Source organism: Cynocephalus volans, chromosome 18, assembly GCF_027409185.1.
Source record: "Cynocephalus volans isolate mCynVol1 chromosome 18, mCynVol1.pri, whole genome shotgun sequence".
Classification (NCBI taxonomy): Eukaryota; Metazoa; Chordata; class Mammalia; order Dermoptera; family Cynocephalidae; genus Cynocephalus; species Cynocephalus volans.
This window is the reverse complement of record NC_084477.1, coordinates 17247164-17266598: the sequence shown is the minus strand read 5'-3', so window position 1 is coordinate 17266598 and position 19435 is coordinate 17247164. Positions and strand designations below refer to the sequence as shown.

Below are 19435 nucleotides of genomic sequence, written 5' to 3'. Positions count from 1 at the left end.
TGTCAACACCTCTGAAAGACACACGACCTTCACAGGCCCTCCAGCCAGCCTGCCTCCTGCCTTTGTCCCAGGGTTACTTGGGGTCCCGGGGAGGTAAAGGTAGCCCAGCCGTGTGGCTGGGCAGGCCTGCCTCCTGGTCCGAGTGTGGTCTTACAAAGACGGGATGTTGTTTTCGCAACTCATTTAGCAGGCGCTCCTAACACAACCTGTCGACACCCAGGTTTCACCCATTTTACAGACACTCATCTGTGGGGGTGGGGGTGGGGGGTGGAGGGGGTTGGTGTGGTCTCAGTTCTGTGCGATTTTATCACATGAATAGATTCATGTGGCCACCACCGTGGTCAAGACACAGCAGGATCCAGCACCAGGACCCCTCAGGCTGCCCTATTCCAGCCACCAGCCCCTGCCTCCTGCTCTGTCCCCTTCACCTTTTGCGTCTCATTTGCTCAGGGAACTCTTCCTGATCACCTCGTCGACACTTCCCTGTTGAACACTCCCATAATATCTTCTTCGTGTCTTCTTATGACAATTTAGAGGTAGGAGTCATGGGCTTAATGCTCTTGCGATGTCTCCCGGTGTCGGTTTCCTTGTTGGTAGGTGGCTTCTCCGTCCCTGCCCCGGCCCCCGCTCTGTCTCCAGCAGAAGGTGAGGGTTGACACTACTCCAGGAGGAGGACAAGGTAAGGCAGGGACGCGCCGACCAACAGAAAGGAAAAGGTAAACCATTGCCGCTTTTGCTCCCATGGCCTGCGGGAGAAAGAATAGGACAGAGACTGGAAGCCTGGAGACACGTGTGTCCTGGCCCCCTGATCTGGGCCAAGTCTGAGAGGGGCACACGTGTCTCCTAGAATGGAGCAGACAGCAGAAGGAAATTTCCCGTTTCCCACTTGGGACTATGGAAGGAGGTCTCCTTGCTGAACTTGGGGCCGCTGCAGAGTCAGGCAGAGCAAGCCTCTGTGGTCCTCCTGTGTCATTCAGGGGATAGGCCCCACCCAGTGCCCAGTAGTGGGCTCAGAGGTCCCCATGGTCCCCTGAGACCAGGACTGGTGGGGAGCTGGCCAGAAAGGAGGTCCATGTGGAGGCTGAAGGAAAGCAGCACTTGGCCAAGGGCTATGGACGTGCCCCAGGCCAGGGGCTGAAGTCAAGGACTGCAGCCAGAGCCAGGGTCGCGCTGGGCCAAACCAGCGAGGCACCACCAGGCCAAGAGAGCACACGCTGTCACCCCATCTCAGACTTCAGCCGCAGCAGGCAGTAACACTGTGGGTAACCTCTGCAATCACACCCCAGCCAGTGACACCAGGGGACTGGTGCCGCCTGGCCCCTTCCCTCCATGCTGTGAGGTCACGCGAGCCTCCTACACACCCAGAGGCCAGTCTGGAAAGAAGTCAGTAGAAGATGAGGAAATCTGAAAAATGAATTCTTCCCAAGGGAACTGAATTTAAGGTGTGGGATTGAACTGAATTCAACAGATTGGAATAAATTTTTAAATTTCCTCCAGGATCCAGAAGGTGACTTTGGGGGAAGATTAGATCAGGTTTGAAAACGAAGCAGCCTTTTTTTCTTTCCATAGCTGAGTACATTGTGGGTAAATCTGCAACCCTGTCACGTATATATTTGTTGGTATAATTACCTGTTTACAATCTACCTCTCCCATTAGGTTATATGCTCCACAGGGGGAGGACATGTTTTGTTGTCTTTATTGTGAATCTGCAGAGCCCAGCATGTGGTAGGCACACAAACATTATTTATCACATAAATGAATGAATGACTACGGATTTGGCTCTGCACTTTATTAATGACTCACCCACACTGCTACTCAAGTCTGTCACTTAAAACTCATTGAATGTATTCTAGACACCATAAGTGCCCTCCAAGATAAAAGGTTTCGTTGGCTCAGCTTTTCAACATAAAGCTGGTCAGGCCAGTACCCATTGTGTTATACATAAAACACAAATGGCTCAGTGACTCTCCCCTGCGTGGATGACTGTGCCACCAACTCGTCGTATAAGCTGAATAAGTAACCTCTTTGTTGGCGGAGGGGTGAAGGTTTCATTTTTTTTCTCTCCAAGGAAGGAAGGCCCACCACTCCCAGCTTCACTGGCAAATGAGGAATAACTCATAAATATGATTACAAAACTTGCATCCTATTGAGATAGGAGGTGCTCAGTTGGGGTTTGGGTTTCAGAACACAGCTCTGAGTTTCAAGTCACTCCCCAAGGTCTCGGGCCCCTTCTCTGGCCCTCCCCTAGAAGACAGTCATTGTTGCTTATGGCCCCTATTTTCGGTACCAACATGGGGAGATTGAAACTACAGGAGGCAGACTTATTCAAATCCAGTGGCTGAGCATGCTCAGTAGAGAGGAGTTATAGAACCCTAGTTGCCGAGCATGCTCAGTAAAGCAAAATTTATTATTTGAATGAGTTTCCACTGGAGGCACTAGAGAGCACCAAATATTCCTGATCATATTTGGTGCATGTGACGGAATATGACCAAAGAGCATGCCCTAAAAAGAGACCAACTGAGCATGTGGAAACCTGTTGCATAACCTGTTACATAACAGGGAACCACCCCCTTAGTTGAATATTCATTAGATAGCATGAATATTATTAGATGGCAAAACTATAAAAGTGGAATCCCAGGAGAAGGCAGGGTTGTTGCTCAGTTTCTCGGGGCCAACCCGCCCTCCACCGGCAAGGTGTGTGTGCTTTACTTTTGTGTTAAACTTGCTTTTAGCAGGCTGCTCTTGAGCCAGCCTGCACTCTGTACTGAATTTGAAGTGTGTGTTTCTGACTTTTGTGTTAAACTTAGTGCAGGCCCCACTCAGTCTCTGGAGCCAGGCCACACTCTCCTTGCAAAGTCTGTGCTTCGTATTTCCCGTATTAAACCTGTTTTCACTTTCCACTGTGACTCTGCTCTTGAATTCCTTCCTGTGGCAGAGTCAAGAACCTCATAAGAGGATGGGGTATGTTGAGGCCAGGTGTCAGTCCTCCCCAGACCCTCTTCTCCATTATCACTATGAAGATATGCCTACAAAAAAACCCCCCAAAAAACCTTCAAAACAAAAAAAGCTTGCTACTTAAATAACATACTATTTAATGACATTTTTTCCAAGGCTGTGCTGGGAAATCCTGGGCCAGAACTTCAGCTGAGTCCCATGAGTCATGTGTCCCATGGAAAGGTAGCTCAGAGTTTGCAAAGAGGTACCACAGGGAAAGCTCCACAGGAAGTTGGCAGCAAGAAGGGGCTTCCCCCCTAGGAGAATCCACGTGAACCACAAACCAGCACCCTTGTCAAGCAGCTGGCCTTTGCTTCAAAGAGAAAGTCGGCCTGGCCGGTCAGCTCACTTGGGAAAGCGTGGTGCTGGAACACCAAAGGCACTGGTTCAGATCCCCACACCGGCCAGCCACCAAGGAAAAAAAAAGAGAAAGTCAAAAACCAACCTGAGGTTGGGATGAAAAGGATGGGATACTGTCTTGACTGTAGTCACAGCAGTTTTAGTAGCTTATACTATGCATGACACAGATGTTATTTACTACAAGTGCTAAGAGTCCAATCCACGTTATTTCTGATCTTCCACTCCCAAAGGTGCGCAGCTATATTATGCAGCCAAAGACTTTTTACTAATGAGAATCCTCTTTTTTTTTTAAGATGTGGCAATAGGTGTTTACATCGGGCTACTTCTCAAAGATAAATTGTTTCAGTAATTAGGCTTTGTCCAGGAATAGAGTGTGGTTGGCTTTTAATTAAATTATTAATCAGTATGTTTTTTAAAGTGCTGACACAAGGGTACTTCAAAAAGTTCATGGAAATTTTCAAATTAAAAGATAGGATAAATCCTTCTGGGAACTTTGTGAAGAACCTCGTGGCCCACGGACTGTGTCAACTTGTGATCAAAGTGAATAATCCCAGATCTCCTCTAGTTTAGTCAAAGCTCTTTGGGTTGCAAGTCATGAAAACTCACTCAAACTAGTTTAAAAACAGGAAAGGAGTGGAGTGGAATGATACAGGGTTATCCGTGGAACCAAGTGCAGGAAGCCAGCTGCCCATGGGGCTGGAACCGGGACCTGGAAAGCCAAAGAAGTTTCTTTTTGGAAGTGTTTGGACCCTCATCTCCACTTCTCTCTGAGCACCTCCTTGATTTCTCTCTCCACAGACTCAATTTCTTTGCTTGTACAAGAAAACGGCTTTCTGAGCTGTCTGAATGTTCTCTCACTTCTAGAACCACCCATCTCCAGGAATGCCTTTATTCTCATTGCAAATCCCAGGAAAGGAAATGCTGCCTGCTCCGCCCATCAATGGATCAGCTCTCCTCTGCTCAGGGGTGCAGCCCCAGTTCATTTGGAAGAGACCTGCTCATCAGCCAAGGTTTGGCCAGGGAAGCAGAGCCGTTCCATCCACGCAGGATGAAGATTTCATTCCACGGCACAGGAGGACCACACATGGCTGCAAAGAATCGGGGAGAGATGGCCAGGCCAGCCTGCCAGTCACCCAGCCCGCCCAGCCAGCAGGTGGTTCTCAGGAACTCACCAGAACGGTGAGAGTCTCGAGGACATTGGGCTCATGCTCTCCACTGTCTCAGCTTGCACTAGGGTGATTCTCAAGTTCACCAGGGGCTGCTGCCCTGCGCTGGAGCCTCCTGGAAGCTCCTGATCTGTGTTAACCTGCAGCAAGGACAGTGCTGCTCAGAAGCAGCTGCAGCTCTCTCAGCTGCCTGGACCCCCAAGACAGGTGCCCAGACACTGCCGCAAACCTCACATCTGCCAGCAAATGCCTCCAGACACCATCACTTCTCCTCTCGCCTGTCTGCTGAGCCTTGCGAGCACCTCATTGGAAAACTGCAACCAGAACCCTATGCTGAGCAGCATTTCTGGGAAATGCTGTCCCAAGCAGCCCGTGGATGATGTAGAGGAAGTGGGGGAGGGGCATGCTGAAAATCCATGATCTGCACAGCTGAAACCCCGGGAGGCAGGACCACCGTGCAAACCTGGGCTACGGGGCCCCGTGACTGTGTGTGTGCGGGGAGGGGATGTTGGGAGACAGACAGGCCTCAGGGACCAAAGCCTGGTCTGGGCATCACTTCCTACCAGAAGAGGGCAGATTTCTCAGACTATCCTCTCTTATCCATTCCTGCACGGCCTGAGCCACCCGGAGAGCTGGTCTGTAGTGAGCATTCATGGCTTTCTCCTCCCAGCTCTCCCTCCTCCTTCTTGCAACAGGCTCCTCCTCTGCTCACGTGTTCTCCAGGCCTGTTTCCCTGTTCCATCTCTCTCTGCTGAAATCCACTCACCCTTTCCGAACAGGCCAAACTTCCCCTTCCAGACGGAGCCTGCCCCGTGCTCCTGGACCCCTCCCCGGGTTGTGGGAACACCTTGTTCCCGCTGCTTCACCAGTGCTGCGTTCGTGCGTGGCTCACACGCGTTGCCCCGCACGTGGTGAAGCGTGGAACTCTCTAGTGCCAGCCTCCTGCGACTCATCTTTGCATTTCCTCCTGCCCTACCTGGATTCTTGCAGGTGGTAGCTTCTAACGAGTCACTATTGAATTAGAAAATGCCTGAAATCAACAAAAAAAATGAAATCACTCAATCAAACTTGGGCAAAGGACTTTGACAGTCATTTCTCTAAAGAAGATATACAAATGGCCAATGAGCATTAAGGATGCTCAGTGTCACTGGTCGTTAGGAAAATGCAAATCAAAACCACAGTGAGATACCACTTCACACCCATTAGGATGGCTGCTATTGAAACTACAGAAATCAAGTGTTGGCAAGGATGTAGAGAAATTGGAACCCTGGTGCACTGCTGCCCACCCCGAGAAGCCTCTTCCCTCCCTTGACCATCGCCCAGTGGTCCTGCCAGGGCTCTCTCTCTCTCTCAAGGGTGAGGAGGGGACCCACTGCTGCTTGTGTGTGTTGGTGTTGCCTTCACCGGCTTCTCAACCCTCAGCTGTCAGAACTCATATGGACCAAACCATCCTGAGATCTGGCAGTGCCAGATGGAGAAGAAGGGAAAGAAACCAGAGCCAGGGAGCTAACCCTGTATAGAAAACACCTCCAGAAGTACAGCCACCAGCAGAGTGCCCAGGACCCCACCAGGGATGGAAAAGTCCAGCCCTGGGACTGAGGGATCCAAACTGGCCAATGGAGCCAAGGTGGAGGTGTGGCATCCCTGTGGCTCCGAGTGATGGTCTTACTGGGAAAAGAATGCCAGCTGTCAGCCACAGGGCAAGGGGTGGGGTCCACCCCCAAGGGGAGAGAAAAGGGGACAAGCAAGAATTGGACAGGGCCTGCAGCTAGCATCTTATGCAATGGTGAAAAACTGAAAGTGTTTTCTCTGGAATCAGGAGCAAGACAAGAACATCTCTTCTCATTATGTCTATTTAACACTGTACTAGAGGCCATAGCCAAAGCAATTAGGCAAGAAGAAGAAATAAAAATCATCCTAACTGGAAAGGAAGAAGTGAAATTGTGTCTGTTTGCGGACAGCATTTTATATATGTAACTCTAAAGACTCCACCAAAAAAGTGTTAGAACTAATTTAAAAAAATCAGTAAAGTTGCAGGACTGCTCTGCAGTCTGGCCACAGTCCCTGTCTGGTCCTTTCTTCTGTGGTCTGCAGTGGGAGGTCATTCATGGCCCTTGGTCCTCCAACACCTGAAGCCCAGTTCTTCTGCTTTATAGCTTGGAAAAGACACGTCAAACATTCCTGTGAGACTGAAGGACAGGTCCCCAGCCCAGAACCATTCCATATGAGGCACAAGACTGTCCTGCCTTGGTCCCTTGTGTTCTATCTCACTTCTACAGGAGCCTTGTCTTATATCTCAGACCAGTGCTTTGCAAACTTTCTTACCTAACAGCACATTTTTAAAATGCTGACATGGGTAGAACTTGCAGGGGTAGACAGAGGAGGCTGGCCCAGCGACACCCTGATTGGAAAGCTCTGCCCTGCCCAAAACACCCGAGTGCAGACACAGGTGCATTCACCACTGTCACCCCCATTGTTGGTTCTCTTCTTCTCTGCCTTGTTGGAGACAGAATTCCAGAGTGACCCACCTTTGCATTCTGACACTGCCCGCCCCTCCAGCTCTGCGCACTGGAATTGTGCCTGCTTCAACCCTCTCTACCCCTTCCCCCATTTCCTTTGATTCAGAGGCCCTTTGATGCTTTATAAATGCAAATGTCTAGCATGTGTCTGGCACATGGCAGGCATTCAGCACATGCTAACTTAGTCCCTTCTGTCCTTCCATAACATATGCAGCAGGAAAACAACTCGCTCATATGGCAGCAATACATCCCAGATTTTCTGGGACAGTCCCAAATTCAAGTAATTTTATCCTTTTTGAAAAGATAACATTCTAAGTATATAATTACATAAAATTTATTTTATTTTATTTTTTGGGTGGCTGTCCCAAGTGGGGATCTGAGCCCTTGACCTTGGTGTTGTAACACTGTGCTCTAACCAACTGAGCTAACTGGCTAGCCTTAAACTTTAATTTTTAAAGAAAGATGCATCCAGCTATTGGCAGGCAGAATTCCAGGATGGCCTCCAAGAATTCCTGCTGCCCACCCCTTGTATGTGCCCTGCATAATCACCAGGACTGTATATATGGTGGATGTCACTCTCATCAGTAGGTTCTGCTTTATGGAACAATTGACTGTAAGATAGGGAGATCACCCAGGTGGGCCCGACCTTGTCACACGAGCCCTTTAAAGCTGAGTGCTGTCTCTGGCTGGTTGCAGAAATGAGAGAGCTGAAGCCCAAGAAGGATTTGATGTGCCACTTCTGGCTTAGAGGTGGAGAGGCCATTGGCAAGGAGTACAGGCAGCCTCTGGGAACTGAGAGTTGACCTCAATCATGAGCCAGCCAGGAACAGGACCTCAACCAGACAGTTGCAAAAAACTGAATTCTGTCAGTAACAAGAATGATCAGGGAAGCAGATTTTTCTCCAGAGCATCTAGACAAGAAGCTTTGTGATACCCTTAACAGAGGATCCAGCCACAGCCTACCCAGCTCCTGACCAGCAGAACTGTGAGCTCAGTAGGGGTTTGAAGCTGCCAAGTTTGTAGGAATGTGTTACACAGCAACGAAACTAACACAGGTATAAAATAAATTTCATGAATACATAATATTTAATATTTTATTACATAAAATAAGTTCGCCACTCTTAAGAGGTCAGCCCAATGAGTCCTGGCAGATTTATCCAGCCGTGCAACCACATCTCAATCTACATGTGGGACATTTCCATCACATTCCCTGTGCCCCTCTGCAGTCACATCCCTCCCTCTGTCCCCAGTCCCTGAACTGCCTACCGTTTTCTATTCATATGCTTTTTTGCCTTTTCTAGACTATCATATAAATGGAACATAGAGTCTATAGCCTTTTGTGTCTGATTTCTTTCACTTAAGATACTACATTTGAGATTCATTGGTGTTGTATGTGTCAGTAGTTCATTCTTTTATTGCTGAGTATTATTTCATTGCACGTATCGTAATTTATCTGTTGACCTGTTGATGTGTATGTGTATTGTTTCCAATTGTTGGTAATTAGGAATACATGCTGCTCTGAGCACTTGCATTGTCTTTGCCTTTCATGTTAGATATGTGTTTTTATTTCTCTTCAGTAAATATCTAAGGGTGGAATGGCTGGATTGTATGATAAGTTTGTGTTTAACTTACGGGAAACTATCAAACTGTTTTCAAAGTGACTGTTCCGCTTTACCTGCCCATCAGAAACACATGAGAGTTCCAGTGGCTCCACAGTGTTGTCAGCACTTGGTGTCATATTGAATTTTAACCATCAGATGAGTGCGCAGTAATATCCCACGAGGCTTTTGTTTGAATTTCCCTGATGTCTAATGATATTTGGCACCTTTTCACATGTCTTTTTCCCATCCAAGGATCCTCTTTGGTGAAGGGCTTATGTAAATCTTTAGTCCACTCTTACTGGAATGTTCCAAACACAAGCCTTCCATCAACTATGCATTTTGCAAATATTTCTCCCCATCAGTGGCTTATCTCCTCATTTCCTTTTTTTAAAAAAAATTTATAGTAAAGTTTATTTTCATTGATATTTCTTTTAACATAATTTCAAAGTCAGTGTGTGCTCTAAGATAAGCAAAAGAATAGAAACTCTAAATCTCATAAAGAGAGTTTTTTCACATTTTTCCTCTGAGCAGGGCATGCAGTTTTCCTCACTGATTTTTTTTGTCTATTTTTTTAATCCATTGAAGAGGATTGTTGAAGTTTCCAGCTATAATTTGGATTTGTCATTTTTCAATTCTTTCCATTTTTTTTTATGTATTTTGAAATTCTGTTAATACATTCTGCATATACATTTAGGATTGTTATGTTTTCTTGAATTTGTCCCTTTCTAGGAATACAATGTTTCTCCTTATTTCTGATAATTTTTCTAGTTCTGAACGTACTTTGCCTGGTATGAATATAGTTCCTCTAGGTTTACTTTGATTAGTGTTTACTTGGTATATCTTTCTACATACTTTTATTTTTCACCTATTTGTGGTGTTTATGTTTAAAGCAAGCTGCTTGCTTTTTATTTTTAATCCAGTCTGGCAATCTTTGTCTTTTAACTAAAGTTATTAGAACATTGACATTTAATGTAACTGTTAATATGATTGGGGTTAAATCTACCATCTTGCGACTTGTTTTTCATTTGTCCCATCTGTTCTGTGATCTTTTTTTCTCTCTTTTTGTCTTCTTTTTAATCGAAATTTTTTTTAACGATTCCATTTTTCCTCCACTATTGACTTAGTTACTCCACTTGATTTTATTTTTAGTGATTGCCCTAGGGTTTACAACACACACTCATGTGTAGTTTAACGATGGGGATACATTCTGAGAAATGTGTCCTTAGATGATTCCATCGTTGTGTGAACATCACAGAGTGAACTTGCACAAACCTAGATAGTAGATCCTACCACACAGCTGGGAGGTATGGTACAGCCTGTTGCTTCTAGGCCACAAACCTGCACAGCGTGCAACTGTACTGAATACTGTAGGCAACTGTTGCACAATGGTAAGTACTTTGTTACATATCTAACCATAGAAAAGATACAGTAAAAATATGGCATAAAAGATAAAAAATGGTGCATCCATATAGGGCACTTACTGAATGGAGCTTGCAGGACTGGAAGCTGCTCTGTGTGAGTCAGTGAGTGAGAGGTTAGGAATGCAAAGGCTGAGGACACCACTGTACACTACTGAAGACTTCATAAACACTGTATGCTTAGGCTACACTCAATTTATAAAAAAACAAAGTAATTTTGCAACGATCTTACAATGGCTACTCTGTTACTAGGCAATAGGAATTTTTCAGCTCCATTATAATCTTATGGGACCACTATGCACAGTCTATTGTTATATGGTGCATGACTATACACCTTTAAGTTATCACAGCCTGTCCAGTCCTCTCTCTTTTGCTCCTGCAACCCCGATTATGTGTATGCTATATCAGCTGACTTTGTCCTACTGTGAGACTGTGAATATAACTCATTTCATCCTTTATTTGAACCTTGCCCACAGCAGTTATACAGTAACTGGGGGTCAGGTAGTTATACCAACAGATGGAAACAGCTTGCTGACTACAAAGAAGGAACTTAGTGATTAAGTACTGGTATGGCAAACAGTTGGTCTGGCAACCTGCATCCCAAGACCAGTACAGATGATAATCATTGTCATAAGACATTTGGAGTTAGTGATGTTAGCTTATTGCTTAGTTAGTAATTGCTTCTTGGCTTTTTTCCACTTGTTTGTGTGAACTTCCTATATAAACTAGGGCTCAAGAAAGAGGCTGTGTGGAAAAACTTTGCATATGCTTCTGGGTTGTTGCATGCCCGATCCATCATCCTGTAAGTCACCCTGTTAACTAAAACTTCTTTGCTTTCACGGAACTTCCTGCCTTGTTTTCCGGTCACAAGATACCTTCTCGGTTTGGTGGGCATTTTGCCCTTGCTGCACCTTCAGACATCCTACAGCTCTTAGATCCAATCACATCCTTCTAAACTCTTTGGTAAGCTGGAGCACCGGTTCACACAAAGATGGAGTGGATGAGGATGCAAGCAGCAGGCTGAACCATTGCAGCACCAGGATTTAACCCCTCTGGGCTGGACAGAAATTCAGAGAGTGGGTGGCTGAGAGCAGAAGTTCAGGCAGAGCAGCAAAGCACCGTTGGCTCAGAGTCAGAGAGAGGGAAGAGGTGGCACTTAGCAGACTCAAGAGAAGCTGGAAACCATGTCCCAGACAACGTGGGTAAGGAACAGAAGTGACTTGTGTTGTAGCAGACATCACAGACAGAGGTGGCGTGGAGAACGTCAGCACCCTGTGAGTTCTTAAAAACTCTGCAAAGGGCTTTGGGTTCCATAAGATGTAGAATCACTGATTTGAACCCAAGACATCTAGATGTCAAGGGGCAAGCACACCCCAGATGATGTCTGTCACACATTTTAAATTGCTGTCCCCCCCACTTGATCTAAGAAGAAAGGAACCATGTCTGCTTTCTTCATTAACGGTGCCTGACCCATCGTAGGCATGTAAACGTTTTTCAATGAATGACAGTACAGAATCAGAAGGTGTGGGTCAAATTTCCACCCCACCGCTTCATGGCCAAGCACACCTGAGCAGCCTCTCAGTCTTTTCCATCCCTCACATTCTCATCTGTAAAGTGGGCTGATCCCTCACCTCGCTTTACAGGGTTGTTGTGACGATTTAATAGTGGAATATATGAATCAGGTATGAATCTCATGCCACAAACGTAGGGGATCAAGAAATGCAACTTTTTAGTTATCTGTGTAGGTGGATTTAGCTTCTGTTTCAGCCACCGTTCTGTGGGATGATGGAAATTAACGATCAGTCAATCAAGTGCTCTCTCGGTCATTGTCAGGCAGGCCTGTGCCCCTCCCTTCCCTCCTCCTCCCTGGGCTGAACGTCTGATCTAGAGGGTTTTCTGTTGTGAGTGTGACTGTGTAGGTGACCGAGTGTCTGGGCTCCCGTCACACGCACTGCATCTGCCAAGGTATCTGGTTTCAAGTCTTCTGGTCACATGGCTCTCGTAGATGCGGACTGAGAGCCACTTTAGGCTTTGCCAGTTTTCTGGGCAAGGTCTGAGCCACACAAGAAGACATTCTGGTGCTTGTGGTGCCCTTGCAGGGAGGGTAGAGGCCTGGCTGTGTGCACACATGAACTACCACCACAATGCCAGTCCCTCAGGCCCTTGTGACCTGCGGCTCTACGGGCTACACCAGAGGGTGGAACTCCGCTTGCCTCAACTTTCAGCTCCCCTGACCCAGAGAGGGTCTGTTGTCCCTTGTCCCTTCCCAGGGCCAGTGCAAGGATGGGGATCTGGGAGCCCTTCCTAGGGACACACCACTGTCTCCCCTGTCCAACTTCCTTCTAAGTCTGCTCTCTCTTCCTCCGAGGAAGTTTTGTTTGGTTGGTTTTTTGCTTTTTCCTGCAGCAGGAAAAACATTGCAATTGATCTTAGTCTTCTAAAACTATTGTTTATGACATGAATTATATGCACTGGGTTATTCTAAGCTCAGAATTTTTACATACTCAAAACCCAGACTTCTGGAAAATTAATTTTTCTCTTAAAATATCATCTTTGCTGTAAGTCCAAAAACCACGTTTGTGAGTAATAAGCCAAGATTTGGCCTTTGTCTTTCTCTCTGGTTTTGTTATGACGACCACCCCTTGGTAATGGGTGCCGAGTTTATTATTTATTTATTTAGAAATTTTAAGGTCTGTTTATCAAGTTCAATGGTGAAAGCTATCAGAAGACTATTCTCTAGAAAATTATTTTTTCTTAGAAAACAAGAAAGGAAAATCGAAGCCCTCTCTGCACAGCTGCTGTGGCGGGCAGGCCTCTCGGCAGATGGGGACAGTGCACCAGTTGGTTGGGGACAGTGCACCGGTTAGTTGCATGACTCTCTGGGTCAGCGGGATCATAGTCCAGATCAGCCTCCAGCTCCGCGTCATCTGTTTCCCGGACAAGACTCATTGGCCTCCGCATTGCTTCCAGCATCCTGCAAGAACTGCATGTAGATAGCAAGACCGTGACCTGCTTCAAATAGCCGTTTCCCACTTAATTTATTCTTTCCTGCTTGCTCTTCTTCTTTCAGCTGTTTCTTTTTAATTCCCAAGGCTTCTGCATCAGACTCGGTCTTCCAACGTAAGAATTCCTGCTCCGCTGCTTCTCCTTCTCCTTTGTTTTGATATCTTTTATTCCTCTCTTCCAGTTTTTATCTGATCTACTATTTCATTTAATTTTTCCTGCACAGCTCTCTCTAAAGACCGTCACCACACCAAGATTTTCTTCAGCCTGTAATGCTAAAAATTTTAAAATGCCTGAGACGTCATTATCTTGTAGATTCTCCTGGGAGAATATTTCATAAAGGGGACCTTCACCTGGGTATTTTCCACTGTACATAAACTTGAGGGTAGTCTCGACAGTCTCAGCATTTTCCTCAGCTTCGGATGTCACAGCAGCGGTGGAGCTGGTGCATTTTCTGATGACGCTGTGAAGGAGTCAGGACGGTGGACTTAAGAGCCCCTGGTTTATTGCACTGCTGCCCAGGGGTCGCCCAGACACCCAGGCGGCCACGGTATTCCAGACTGTGGCCACGCCGGGAGAACACAGGTGCAGAGTTTAAATAGAAGGATCTCCAGGTAAAGAGAAATCATTGAAAATAAAACATTATTGAAACTATTTTGATTAATATATCAAAATAGTATTCAGTTACATGTATACAATAGGTGTAGACGTATTAGTTGGTCATTATTTAGCATTCTTCCACTAAAAGCTTTAAAATCAATGCTCTTAACCTTGAATCTATGTATAGTATAAATACTTAAACATCTCTTTGTTTTCTTTGTTTTTAAAAAAAAAAATCTTGCTCTCTATTTTTAGCAACTTTGTTACCCCTATGTGTTCTTTGTCTCTGGCGGTGGCAGCTGCCTTGGATATTAAGCTCTCCTGGAGCAGAGACTGCGTTTTACCCAGACACTCCACGCATCTCCCTTAGGTGGTTCTGATGGCCTCCCGTCTCCTGTTCCCGCTCACATGTGACAGTTGGCTCACTTTCCCTCCCATCTGCAACACAGTCCAACACTCCAGCCGAAACAGTCCACTTGCATTTCATTTATTCACAGATATCTATTGATATCAACCATGTGACAGTCACCATGTCATATGTATGGGGGCAGGGGACAGAAAAGTAAAAGGCAGCAATACCTAACTTCTGTCCAGCCCTACATACACGCACTCTCTAGATGTTTTACTCGTGTCATTTCACTGTGTCGTCCTGACTCTCCGAGGTCTATACTTCATTGTCTCCACTTTACAGCGGAGGAATCCTTGTCTCTGAGAGCTTAAGCATCTTGCCAAAGTTTCCCCAGCTAATGAGCGGTAGAGCCAGGATTCCAGCCTCTGTGGTCCAGCTCCCAGCCCATGCTCCTGACCCCCGTGCTGCCTCCAGAACTCAAGAGGCTTGTGGGATTTCTACCCAAACCCGAAGGACCCTTAGGCAGAGATCAGTCAAATGTGGTGGGTGCTAAGATACTGCAAACTAATGCTTCTGCGAAGTGAATTGGGCAGTGACTTGGTGCTGAGTGACACTTGGCTGCGCTGAAGAGGCCCTGCCTGGTGGCATATGGGTCCTCCTCCCCAGCGGCAGAGCCTTGTGGTGGGAGGGCTGAATAAAGCAATCGCAGTTTGAAATGCTTCCACGTGATGTCCCACCAGTTTTGCTCCCATCTCTCTAATTCCTACCAAGAAATGAGTAACTTGGTATCCCCTGTACAGCACTCTACAGTTTACAAACCTTGGGGTTTGCTCTGTTTTATTATGGGAGGCTGTCACACTGTTGGATTGACATGAGACACTCCGAGTGCAATCAACATCCCAGTGACCCCCTGTCAAAGAGAATATGGAGCAGAGAGAACTAGGACGCTGGGGAACCGGGGCTCCTGTGTGGTCGGGGAGAGGAAGCCAGGGGCCCAACAGAGGGAAGAGGTGGCCATGGCAGCTGAGCCAGTGGTCAGGCGAGAGCAAGGGGAGAGGGGAAGCTTAACCGACCGAAGGGGGCAAGCTGTGGGCATGAAACAGCATCCAAAAGTGGAAAGGAAAAGCCGAGGTCAGAATCCAGCAGAGACAGGCTGAGGAGCAGAAACGTCTCCGCATCCAGAGGGCGGAGGCTGCAGTATCCAGCTCAACAAGGGGCCCCTGATTTACTTATTTTATCGTAACAGTTGACTGGACGTATCTGTGGGGCACAGAGTCGAATATCAATACCTGTGTGCAGTAAAGGGGGTTCCCTTACCAGTGTGAACAGGCAGATGGGTCAACCCGTCTTACCCTTCTGAACCAGCCCCCAGCCCGCCCCCCAGCCCGGCCAGTCTTAGGAGGGAAAGAGAGAAAAGGAAAGAGAGGGAGAAAGGAAGGAAGGAACATTTAAAAAGGAAATCATGTGTATTTTAAGGGTAGAGGGGTATTTTAGGAACCCAAGGGCATGAATGTGGCGGGGTCTTGGAGTCAGGCCAGGCTGTGAGATCCTCAGGAGTGCCCCCTTCTCTGCTTTTCTGTTTCATTCTTTACTCTCTGCCTCTTTTGCTTTATCCAGGACAGCAACAGCTCCTCACCTTCTGTGTTGGAGGCCCATTCAGATGCTTTCTCTGGATTCCAATTCTACACTCCAAGGAGAAAAGACTCTGACTGGCCCAGCCTAGGCGGGTACCCCCCACCCCTGGACTAACTACTGTGCCTAGGTGTGGGATCTAGCTGTACGAGGTGGCTGCTACATGAACCTCCCATGTGCTGCAGGACCACTGTTCGGTTTTACCATCTTCCAGCCAGTCCCTGTGGCCGGGAGGGTCAAACTAAATAACCCCTATGGTAGGGTGCCATGACAATGGAAAGCACCATTATAGTTCTTATGGCTGAAATGTGCAACCATGAAGAAGTTCTTGGAGCCCAGGTCACTCTTGTGGTGACAATATTAGTCCCACGCATTATTACAAAACCCTGGGCATATAAAGAGTCCTGTAAACTGATGTCAACTGGCTCCATCTGGGCTTTGATTCTAAAGTCTTCTGCTTGCAAAAGCTGCAGTGAGGGAAGCATAGGCTTTCTAAGACCAGGTCACCTGATGGGTTTTAAAAGTTAGACGGGTCACAGAATTAGAAGTGAGTGGTCATTATTTGGTATTTTAAAAAATCAAGACAGAAGATTGTTAAGCACCAATGAAGGACTTTGAAGGAGAAAGTGGCTAGATTTTAAAATTACTCCCTAGAATCTGCTTTCTGGAAAAGAAGCCAGTTGTAGACCCTAGAGAGAGTGCTTCGTGTGGCACGTGACAATTGTTCCTCATTAACTTTGCCGCAGAGAAGCTTTGTGGGTGTGGTCACTTTCTGCAAGTTAAATGCAAACTTCTTTAGACCATATGGTTCCTGGACTGAAGATTTCTATTAAATTCTCTTAATCCCCCTACACTGTAAACAAACAAACAAACAAACCAAAAAAAAAAAAACTAAGCTAAAAGAACAACACCACAGCTTTTATGTAAAAATTCATTTTAGAGATTCTTACGCTTGAGATTAAAAAGCATCTATTTTTAGCTGATAAAGCCTTAAGTTCCATTCTGCTTCCTACTTGAAAATCAAAGGGTTCTGAAGGCAACGGAGATGGATTGTTTTGCTTCTAACTTGCTGTGTTCACTGGAGTAAATTATTTAGCTTACTTGTGCTTTTTTTGGAGGCAAAGGAACATTAGTCTGCCCCTTGAGTGTTTCTGGGACACTTAAGTGTAAAAAACCATCCTGGCGTACATTATCCAAAGTAACTCATGGTAAAGTCTTTTTCTCTGCTTTGGTGGCAGTGGATTGTGGAGGTTTAATTACTAGTGTACTTTCCACGATTCTAAGTGTTGACCTAAAAAAGAAATCAAGGCCACATGCATATGGCAAGGACTTATTGAGCCAATAGGACAGCTGTAACCGGGGAGACACACAGTCAGGTTGCCCTGAGAAATGCACTCTGAAGATGACCAAGGGAGCTCAGCATTTTACAATCACAAGAGGGGGAGAAATCAAAGGAGAGGGGACTGCCCACCTAATTACTTCATCAGTTTCTCTACTGGTCACACATGACATGCAGATTTGGAATTGTTACTAGGTCACATCCCACATGCTGGGATCTAGAGTAAGGTCTACAAGAAGCATCTTTGGCCATTTTTTGGCTTTCTGGTGTCATTATGGCTGCTTTTAAGTAAAATGTTCTTATGATAACGTTTTTCAGGACAGGTGGACACGACTAGTGACTTGTCCCAGATCTCCCAAGGCACTGTACTCTAGCTGGCTTAGTCAGAGCAGATTCTTTTGGTGATCATAAGTGATTGTAAGATGCACCATCAACATAATACAAAACATCCAAGGTAACACGGGCAGAGGCGAGGCACGAGTATGTGTCAGCTGTAGTATTCTTGACGTCAGCAGCGTTAGAACGTAAAAGTATGTACACGTTAAAATTGGGGAAATGTGGTGATGTCTACTTGCCAGGATTGTTGTGCGGATTAAATGAGATTATGTACGAGGAGATAATTTCATGCCTCTAAGTACTACCATGCAAATATTCCTCACCTGCCCCGCTGCACAGCCCAGCTGGTAGTAAGATACTAGTGACATGAAAAAACGGATATGTCATTTAATCTTGGAATAAAATTTCTTCATGAGGGCCATTTTTTAAGAGTGGGATTTGTCATTCTTAGCAACAACTACTACAGAGACTTTAGAACCAGAAGGAAATTTAAAGTTCAATGATTTCTATTCCTAAATAGTATAATAGGGAAAAACAGGTTCAGAGAAAGCAAATGACTTCTCCATACACATGTGATTCATGGGACAGTTGGGATAGAAAGTGGATTTTTAAAAAATAGATGACGATGACAATTGTTAGTAATTAAGGTTATACACAGTGAAGCATGAAGCTGGCTGCATAACCTCAGCTAGAACAAAGCGGTTGTAGGGTGCCGATCCCCCAAAGGTGCAATGCCTTGGCAACAGCACAGTGCAAGCCTGAGCTGATTTCGGTCATGGAATAGGGGTGGTGGGGATTGAGGGCACGTGAGAAACGCATAGGTGTAGAATTCTGATGTATTGATGAGCTTCCTCTCCATGGAAACCAAATCACGCTCAGCCTGAGTGAAGGAGTTGCTTGGATTTTGAGTCCTCTGTACAGGGAAAGATTTATATACCGCACCCCAGGAGGCCATCCCCACCTGGAGCAGTTTGCCCCGGTCTGAAAATAACAAAGCAGAATGGGTCTCAGGCATGTGACTGCTGGTTGGGGTCAGGCCTGTCACAGTAGAACCGTGAGAGGCTATGACTCGCCTTGTCACCAGGAGGCTGGGCCAGGGTGAGTGAGGACACTGCCACAGTCACAGGAAACGCATCTTCAAGGGCATTCAATCAGGGAGCTACCTATATCTGTGCCACCTCATCTCACATGACATTGGAGATCCCATAGCAACTTGCTTATCAAAGTGTCGCAGGCAGGACCCAGCTCATTGTGGCTGTATCGACAGGACACAGATGAGGATGGGATGTCACCATCTCCCAGCTGGCGGTGCTGATGCCTCCAACTGCTCTAGGCTCCCTAGCCGAGGGTAAGTAGAGGCAGGTCTCTCCGCTCTGTGTAGGGCTCTACCTGGCACGGGGCTGGCCACCTCTTCGGTTTTGAGATCAACTGGAAGCGAGCTCCTCAGCCAACGGCGGGCAGGGCTGCCCTGCAGATTCACAGGGATTTAAAACAGAAAGTAGGACACGTCATCTGGAGCTACGATGACCTCATTCAGCTCTCACACATGAGTATTGTCACAATACTCGTTTGACAGATCAGCGTCTGAGACTGGGAGAGCTTGAGCCGGCTGCTGGGGGTGGGCACCTGGCCCCCAGGGAGGCCTTTGTGGCGCTGCGTCAGGGGAGCTCCCCCCGCGCGTCCCTCAGCGGGCTCCCCGCGGGCCACCCCCGTCCCCGGGGCACCCAGGCGTGGCTCCGGCTGCAGCAGTGGCCGGGGACTGGCAGGCGCTGCGGCGCGATCTGAGTCTTTGTCTGGAGAGCTGGAGAGCCTGAGCCGGGGGCGGCGCGCCCGCCACGGTCACCTCGCTCCCAGACAAGCCATTTGCTCGTGTAGTGTCTGTCTCACGCCAGCGGGCAACTTCCGTAGGCAGAGCGGGCTGCGCGGGGCGCCCTGCCTGCTGCGGTCCCCACCCACCCGGTCCCCACCCAGCCGTGCTCGCGTCTGCGGCCGCCGGCGCGGGCGCCGTTGCAGGTGCCGCTTTCCCCACTCACACAACCCACCTCCCTGCGGGCCGCGGGGCAGGGCCGGGCCGGGTCGCCGGTGCCACCAGCCACCTCCCCCGCCCGCGGCTGAGAC

General features: G+C 47.2%; 1 pseudogene; it reads right to left on the bottom strand.

Moving 5' to 3' along the window:
- Window positions 1-12812: 12812 nt before the first annotated feature.
- LOC134366527 (RWD domain-containing protein 1-like) lies at window positions 12813-18272 on the bottom strand (annotated as a pseudogene).
- Window positions 18273-19435: the final 1163 nt, after the last annotated feature.